This window comes from Protobothrops mucrosquamatus, unplaced genomic scaffold, assembly GCF_001527695.2.
Source record: "Protobothrops mucrosquamatus isolate PMUCROS unplaced genomic scaffold, P.Mucros_1.0 scaffold1823, whole genome shotgun sequence".
Lineage (NCBI taxonomy): Eukaryota > Metazoa > Chordata > Lepidosauria > Squamata > Viperidae > Protobothrops > Protobothrops mucrosquamatus.
Window position 1 is genome coordinate 31,188 of NW_015387957.1, and position 8,985 is coordinate 40,172.

Consider the following 8,985-nt stretch of genomic DNA (forward strand, 5'->3'; position numbering starts at 1 on the left):
GGAGGAGGAAGAGGAGGGGTAGGGGGAAGAGGAGGAGGAGGAAGGGGGAGGGGGAAGAGGAGGAAGAAGGGAGGGGAGTACGGGAGGGGAGGGGGAAGAGGAGAGCGAGGGGAGGATGGGGAGAAGGATGAAGAAGAAAAGAGGAGGAAAGGGGAGGGGGAAGAGCAGGAGGGGAGGGGAGGAGGACAGGAGGAAGAAGAGGAGGGGAGGAGGAATCCCTGCCAACTCGAGAGTCCCCATCCTCCTTTTCACCACCCTGTTTTCCTTCCCCACCAGGCTCAGACAGAATTTGGACAAAGTTATGATTGGGGTAAGATTCCTTATTTCAATGTCTTATAAAGATTCTTCTGCCACTTTGGGGTCAGAAGCTTCGATTCAACCTTCACACGTGCTCCTGGAGAGAGGTTCAGAGGTGGAAACAGCATTTAAAGGTTGGGCAAGAGGGGGGGGGGAAAAGGAGGAATGTTTGGACCCTCTTCCCAGCTGGCTGGAAATCATGGAAAGGCTTCCTCAGAACCTTTTTTTTTTAATTGATGAAAGTAAAACTGCTGAACTAACCTGACAATTCGGAGGCCTTTGTGCGCGTTCAGAAGAGCATAGGAGGTAGTGTCAGAAGGGACCGTGGAGATCTTCTAGTCCAACCGCCTGCCCACGGCAGAAGATCCTGTACCATCCCAGACAAATAGTTGTCCAATCTCTTCTTGAAAACCTCCAGTGACAGAGCACCCACAACCTCTGAAGGCAACTCGTTCCACCAAGTGACAGCGGACAGAACAATTGGTCAGGAAATGCCTCCTTAATTCCAGGTTGCTTCTCTCCTGGATTAGTTTCCATCCGTTGCTTCTTGTCCTACCGGTCCATGGACCGGGGGTTGGGGAACCCTATCTTAACAGCTGTTTTACATTATGGTGGACCCCATCCCTAAAAAAAAGTTACTTATGTCCGGATCATTTGTACTTGGGACTGACCCCAAGGACACAGCAGGACCCCCCACTTATTCTACCCGTCCCACCACCTGGTTCCCAACAACTTCCCGCTGGTCTTCCACACCAGGTCCCCATAAAGGTTTCCCTCTGGCTTTAATCAGATTCTCACACACCCCTAGGCTCATACCTTCCACCTCCCTTAGCAACAGCAATAGCACTGACTTATCCAGACTTATATACCGCTTCACAGTGTTTTACAGCCCTCTCTAAGTGGTTTACAGAGACAGCCTGTTGCTCCCAATCATCTGGGTCCTCATTTACCACTCTTGGAAGGATGGAAGGTTGAGTCAACCTTGAGATGATCAGGATCGAACACTTGGCTGTTGACAGAATTATCCTGCAATGCTGCATATTACCACTGCACTACTATGGCTCACCATAGAATGGAATAGGGTGGGGTGGGGTGGGAATCTGCATGGATGAGCAGCCCATTGCAGCAACTCTGGGAGATTCCTATGAAAACATCACTGAAGCACTGCAGGGCAGGGGTGGCTCTTTTCCAAAGTGGTCCCCATTTCCAGCCTGTCAATGACACCCTAACATGTTGTGGATTCCTTTGTGCAACATTGTCTTCCAAATTTGCAGGGGAGGACGCCGAACTCCGGCTGATCCTGGTGGGGAAGACCGGAGGTGGGAAGAGCGCTACGGGCAATACCATCCTCGGCCGGCCGGTGTTCAAGTCCATCCTGGAGTCAAACACCACCACCCTGAAGTGTCAAAGGAGTCAAGGAAGCTGGCAGGGCAGGAAGGTCTCTGTGGTCGATACACCCGACATTTTCAATTCTGAAAACCACAACGAGACTGTGCAAAATGAGATCACGGCTTGTGTCGAACTCTCCTGGCCTGGCCCCCATGCCTTGATCTTTGTGACCCAGGTGGGACGCTTCGCTGCCAAAGATGTGACAGCTGCAAAGGGTGTCCGGGATATCTTTGGGGACGAGTCCGCCAGGTACACGATCGTCCTCTTCACCTGCAAGGAGGATTTGAGAGGGGAATCCCTGCAGGAGTACGTCCGAAATTCCCCCAACCGCAATCTGCGGGAGCTGATCCAACAGTGCGGGAATCGTTTCTGTGGCTTCAACAACAAGGCCACAGGAGTCGAGTGGCAGGCGCAGGTCTCGGAGCTGATGGGGACGGTGCAGAGAGTCGTTTGGGAGAACAGGGGAAGACACTACGTCATCCGCCTGCCCAAGGTGCCCAAGGTACGGGATCAGCGTGTCATAGAGTAGAATCAAATGGCAAAGTGGAACTGGGGGAGGGCGATGCTCTTTCTGCCCGTTTACACAAGAGCAGGGGGTCCCTCCTCTCTGGGAGACCCCAATGGGTGGGTGGGACAGCCGAGACCCTCATGTTAGGACAGGCAATCGGGGGGAGGTGAATGCTGGAGGTTAGTAGCCGAGATCCATTCATTAGGAACCGGATGGCTGAATCGCTCAGTATCCCTTCTTCCTTGTTAGCCAAGGAAGGCAGAGAAGTGGGGGGAGAACAAGGGAGGGGACTTAGCTACAAGTGGGACACAGAAGCACCCCTGTTGTTGGGGGGGAGTTCTGGGTAATTTGGGGAGGGGGCTTTCTTCTTTTCTGAAGTTTCTGCTGTGTTCTGTCCAGGCAGTCAAACAAGGGGAGAGCTGGAATTCTCTAGATTCTTCCCCCCCAGCCCCCCACAAGAGTCCCCAACACCAAAAACCTATGGGGTAACAGAGTCCCCAGCCTGCCTCACCCTCTGCTGGTGAAGAGAGGAACTGCATCCAGTGCGACTCACATCTAAAAGCCCTGAATGGCAAGGATAGTATTCATAATACTTCCCCTCTTGGGGGAGCCCTAGTTGTCCTGCTTGTCCACCAGCTGTTCTTCCGGGATGGAGCTGGCATGTCGTGTTTGGGGGTCTGTGCGGGACACAGGATGAAGGAATCTGTCTTCTTGCGCGAGATAAGCCAGGAGTAAACACAGTAAACAGTGGTCTATAGGAAATGGTGGTTTATCTTACACTATCTACAATATCATACACCAGGAGCAATCTACACACACGTGCTAATAGAGCAGGATCCAACACACCAGAGTTACAGCAGGAAACGGAAGAGAGAGAACACATCAGCAGAGCCTTCCTTTTATACAAAGGCTCTTAAAGAGACACAGACCCTGCTGACTCATTCCCATGATTACAATTTACAGCTGGTTAGCTGTTCAATCATGACCTTGACAGAATCCCCTTCCCCAAACTCTTTACAGGGGTAGTCTTGGCGAGCAGTAGGGGTAGTCCTCGGCTTACCGACCATAAGTGATCCCAAAATGTATGTTGCTAAGGGAGAAACTGGTTAAGGGAGTTTGCCCAATTTGATGCCTTTTCCTGCCACAATCATTCAGGGAATCGCTGCAGGTGTTCAGTCCCCCCGTTGTTAAAGCGAATCTGGCTTCCCCCTTCAGTTCGCTTATCAGAAGGTCGCAAAAGGGGATCATGTGACCCTGTCATAAATACGAGTCAGTTGTCAAGCATCCAAATACCAACCACGTGACCCCCGGGGGACGCTGCAACGGTCGTCGGTGTGAAAAAACGGTCATTCTTTTCAGTGGTGTCGTAACTTTGATCGCTACATGAAGTGTTGTAACTCGAAAACTACCTGTACACACAATGTAATCAGTGTATTGATGTTGGAGAGGGGAACTCCTGGAAAAGGGGGTTCAGGAAGGGGTGTGAACAGTCTTCCAGGGCAGCTGACTGATGTACCAGTCGATCTCCTGTGTCCTCCAGATGGTACAGGATCAGGATGAATTTGCCTCAAAACCGGCGGCGAGGGAGGGGGTAACCATCTTTTAGCTCCCTCCCCCCAATTCCTGCCTGGGTCTCCTGGGGGGAGGAGAGTTCCTGGCAACCTCTGAGCAAGGCCAGTCTCTCTGTTGGCTGATTCTGTTTCGCTTTTCATCCAGAAATCCCCAGATTCATCCTGTGCCAATCGTCTGGAAATGGCTGAAAGCATCCGAGGTAAAGTCTGTAACCCCTGGGGGGGGTGGGATTGGGTGGGACTCGCTGTCCCGGGTGGAGGGCGGAGGAGGTCAACTGTCCCGCTCGGTTAGACAGCAAAAGAAACTCCTAGGACAGTGGTGGCGAACCTATGACACCCGTGCCAGAGGCGGCACTCGGAGCCCTCTCTGTGGGCATGTGTGCTGTCGCCCCAGCCCTACCTCTCCCCGTGGCCCCCTCCTCACCAGCAGCCTCCCCCGAAGGAGAGTTGCCCCTGGGCACAGTCCGCAACGAGCAGCGCAGCCAAAGACATGGCAGCCGGGCAGCGGGGACAGGACTCCGCCCTCGTGCCCCATCGTGTGCCGATGATGTTGCAGGGCGTGGGCAGAAGGCATGGCTGTTATGGTGCTGCTGGTCCGCCTGGTCGATCCGTGGCGGGCCGTGGAGGTGGTGGCTGGCCCTGCGGGTGGGCGGGGCAGGGTGGGGGGCGGGGCAGGGTAGGGTAGGCCGGAGCAGGGCGGCGGGGCAATTTTTGGGCACTCCATCACTGTCCTAGGACATTTATTTTTTACCAAGAGAATAAACTATACTGAAGGTTCCATGTGTTTACAGAAGGAGAGAAGCCGGTTCTAATGATTTCCCACACAAACAGCATCCAAGAGTTTTTCCTCCCTCCCCACGGTCCTCCCACTGTCCATGGTCCACCGATCGTTGGCATTCACTTTGTTTTGGGAACGATCCGACTGCCTCGGACTTTCCCAGCTGAATGACCTTGTTGTGTTGGGTCCGTCTCAGGCTTTCAGCCAGGCTCACTTGCATTCCTCTTTTCCCTCCCTCACCTTCCGGTGCCTTTCCTTCCCCACCCTGTCCCGTTACCGTTGTCCGGATGCAAACGAAGCTGCGTAGCGAGTCAACCATGACAGACGAGCTGTGATGGCCGTACGCTGACTGACCGATTCCCCTTCTTGTCTCCTCTCCCCTTTGGATTGTAGGGCCCGAACGGCGGATTGTCCTCATGGGTGGAATCAGAAGTGGGAAAAGTGCGACGGGAAACACCATCCTGGGAAGCAAGGTCTTTGGGATACCACCTATGTCAGATACAAAAAGTTGCCAAAAAGAGGAGATAGTGTGGAACGGCAGGAGGATTGTGGTGGTCGATACGCCTGGCTTCCGAGAGACCTTGCATCCAGAAGGGGCAAATGCTGCTGAAGTGAGCGAGTGGGTGAAGTTATGCTCCCCGGGTCCCCACGTTATTCTCTGCGTCATGCGCCCTGGCTGTTTCTCCCAGGAGAAGGATGTGGCTCGGATGATCAAAGGGATTTTCAGTCAGAAAGGCAGGAATTATATGATCATCCTGTTCACCGACAAATATAAGCCGAAAGGTCGTTCTCTTGAAACTTTCACCTTTTTCCAAGATAATAAGGAGTATATTGCTGAATGTGGGAACCGCTACCTGGCCTTCAACAACACGGCCAGAGGAAACGAACGGGAGGCTCAGATGGACGAACTGATGAAGATGATTGACCGGCTCGTATATGAGAACGGAGATGCTGTTTATTACACGGAGGACATGCTGAAGAAAGACATAGAGAACTCCAAAAAACCCGTGCCTCCTCCTTGTGTTCAATTGTCTACAGTGTCTAAAACTTGATGAGCAAAAAAAGAAAAAAAAACCCCGGAAGAAAGTGATCAAAGTACACCTACTTACCACACTTTTAGTGGGAAACTTGTGCCTGTTTCCCTGACGTTAATCTTTGCGCTCATGGATGAAGAGAGCTTCCTGGTAGAATTAAGTCAGATTCCAACTGAAGACAATTCCTTTCCTTAGTTTTTAATTCACGTTAATAAAGGAACGCCTTCTCGCACAAGTACGTGGAACCAAACGACAGTAATGCTATGACAGCTTTGTTTTGTTGTAAAATGTCTCTGGATCCGAGAAGGCTTTGTGGAATGCCTGGACAATACTTCGTTGCAGATAACGCAAACAGGAAGCTGCTGGTCGTTTTCTTCCATGAAATAAAATCCTAGACTTCAAATAATCTTCACTTTATTGTCGATTTGGTGCCAGTTTTAATTTCTTCAGTAGAGGTTCCTTTGCTGAATCACCTTCTGATGAATATATGATGATTTTCTCCATATATATTAATATGCACCATTACCTTGGTGGTCAGGTGGCTGGTTGGCCCTTCTTCCTCTCGCCTCTTTTTCTCCTCACCCGTATTTGCAAAGGCCGCTGGCTCGGTCTCTCACGTTGCTTGCAAAGGCCGCTCACTCGGTCTCTCACTCATGTTGCTCACAAGGGTGCTCACTTGGTCTCTCACGTCGCTCGCAAAAGGCCTCTCGCTTGGTCTCTCATGTTGCTCGCAAAGGCCGCTCGCTTGGTCATGGGATGTGTGTTGGTGTGTGCATGTCTCATCCAGACTGCTACCTTAGCTTGTGTTTGACTCTAGGTTTCAGGCAGCACCTAGTCTGCCTCAAGATCAGTATATATATATAGAGGAGGAGGAGGAGGAGGAGGAGGAATGGGGGTCCTCGGTGGTCCTCTGAGCTGGGTGGTTTTCTTGCAGACGTTTCATGACCCAGTGTAGGTAACGTGAGCAGTGCTAGTGAGGAGTGGCAGCTCCCCAAATAGTGGAATCCTGCTAACTAGTCCCCCCCCCATTCCTTCTTTTCTCTAGACTGGCCAAGCCCAATTCCTGCACCCGTTTTTCCGATGTTTTAGCCTCCAGCCTCCTAATCTTCTTTGTTGCTCTTCAGTCCCCCAAACGCCAGACGTGGCCTCCTCACTTACCCGGCTTGGCCTCCTCATCCGTAGCTGCCTGGAAGAGTGGAAAGGAAACACGGGTCAGACAGGGCTCTCAACTCCCAGAGGCCTCGGCATGTCCAGTGTGGCAGAGAGCCAGCTGCCACCCCGTTTAATGCCCAGAAACCGCAGCCTGGTCCCCCACCCCATTCAGGGCAGCACCCAGAAGCTGCTCTGGAGCCCCCAGCCAGTGGTGGGATTCAGCCGGTTGCACCAGTTCGGCAGAACCGGTAGCTAATTTTTTGTTGCCCAGGCCCAGAATGGACTTCCGGAAGCAGCATCCACACAGAGAACTGGTTATTCACATATTTGAATCCCACCACTGCCCCCAGCTAACCGGGGGGGGGAGGGTTGAGATGTTCTGAAGGGACCAAGGAAGGGAGGAAAGGAGGGGCAGGGAGGGAGGGGGAGAAGGAAGGGATGGTGGGGGACACAGGTGGAGGAGAAAAAGAGGAAATAGAGCTGGGAGACCCCTTTCTTGGGGGGGCATTGCATGCTCTCCACCCATTAACCACCCTTCTCCCTCCCCGATTGCCTGTCCTAACATGAGGGTCTCTGCTGTCCCACCCACCCATTGGGGTCTCCCAGAGAGGAGAGACCCCTTGTTATCGTGTAAACGGAGCAGCTCCACCAGATGCCCAGAAGGAGCACTGCCCTTGCCCAGTTCCACGCTGCCATTTGATTCTGCTCTGTGGCATGCTGGTCCCGTACCATGGGGAACTCGTACATCCAGCTGATGTAGTGTCTTTCCCCGTTCTCGAAAATGACTCTCTGCACCATCTCCATCAGCTCCGACACCTGCGCCTGCCACTCGACTCCTGTGGCCTTGTTGTTGAAGCCACAAAAACAGTTCCCACACTGCCGGATCAGCTCCCGCAGATTTCGGACGTACTCCTGCAGGGATTCCTCTCTCAAATCCTCCTTGCAGGTGAAGAGGACAATCGTGTGCCTGGCCAATGCGGCCTCAAAGATATCCTGGACATGTTTTGCAGCTGTCACATCTTCGGCGGTGGAGCGCCCCACCTGGGCCCCAAAGATCAGGCCGTGGGGGCCAGGCCGGGAGAGTTCGATGCAAGCCGTGATCTCATTTTGCACAATCTCACTGTGGTTTTCGGAATCGGAAATGTTGGGTGTGTCGACCACGTAGATCTTCCTGTCTTGCCAGATTCCTTGACCCCTTTGGCACTTCAAGGTGGTGGCGTTTGGCTGCAGGATGGACTGGCTGGCCGAGGATGGTATTGCCTGTGGTGCTCTTCCCACCTCCGGTCTTCCCCACCAGGATCAGCCGGAGCTCGGCGTCCTGCCCCGTGAGTTTGGAAGACAATGTTGCAAAAAGGAATCCACAACACGAATGACAAGAAATCTTTGTATTTATTCTGTATAATTACATAAGCAACCCATCCAGCAAAGCTGACACACATAAGATAAAGATTTCACCCAGTAAGTCTGGCACACTGTAGATAAGAAGGGAGAAAGCAAAAGTAGCTAAACAGGTTCCTATTCGGGTGTCCCCTAAAGATATTGTATGTTCTTGGGTGGGTTAGGACATTGGGTGTTATCCTTGCTGTCCTTTCATGATCCTGCATCCAGGACTATAAGTGACCAGAGACAGAGGGGCCATCTGTATATTGATACTGTCCCTTAAGTCCTGGTCAGCAAGCTTGCCAGAACCACGCCATGAATTGTGCTCCTCGATCTGACATAGCCCGGTCTGGCAGACCGTGCAGCTGGAACACATGGCGAATGAATAACTGAGCCATGGACCGAGCTGGGGTAGTCCCAAACATGGGATAAAATGGGACATTTTAGTGAACATATCCATCACGACCAATGCAGTGGCGGCTCTGTTAGATGGTGGTAGCTTGGTGTCTCTGGTTCAGAGTCCAGGCTGTCTGCAAATGCTCCAGATTGTGATGATTGATCTGAACCTCAATTTGATGCCAGGCACCTTCCAAATGGTGCCACCAGGTCTCAAAGGCCACCTTCACGGCCAGCAGTTCATTGTCCTATATTGTGTAGTTCCTTTCCGCTGCATGCAACATCATGCAGTAGAAGGCACAAAAGAACAGGGTACCTGAAGGAGCATAAGCTTGCAGGAGAACAGCGCCGATGGCAATATCCGATGCATCCATCTCCACCACGAACGGCCTTGCCAGATTGGGATGCTTCAGGATGTGCTTCATGGCTAAGGCAACTTTTATGGCATCAAAGGCATCCTGCTCTGCCATGCCCCAGTGG

At 52.4% G+C, this 8,985-nt stretch overlaps 1 pseudogene; it reads right to left on the reverse strand.

Moving 5' to 3' along the window:
* Window positions 1-6,727: 6,727 nt before the first annotated feature.
* LOC107294073 lies at window positions 6,728-8,975 on the reverse strand (annotated as a pseudogene).
* Between the last annotated feature and the right edge of the window lie 10 nt (window positions 8,976-8,985).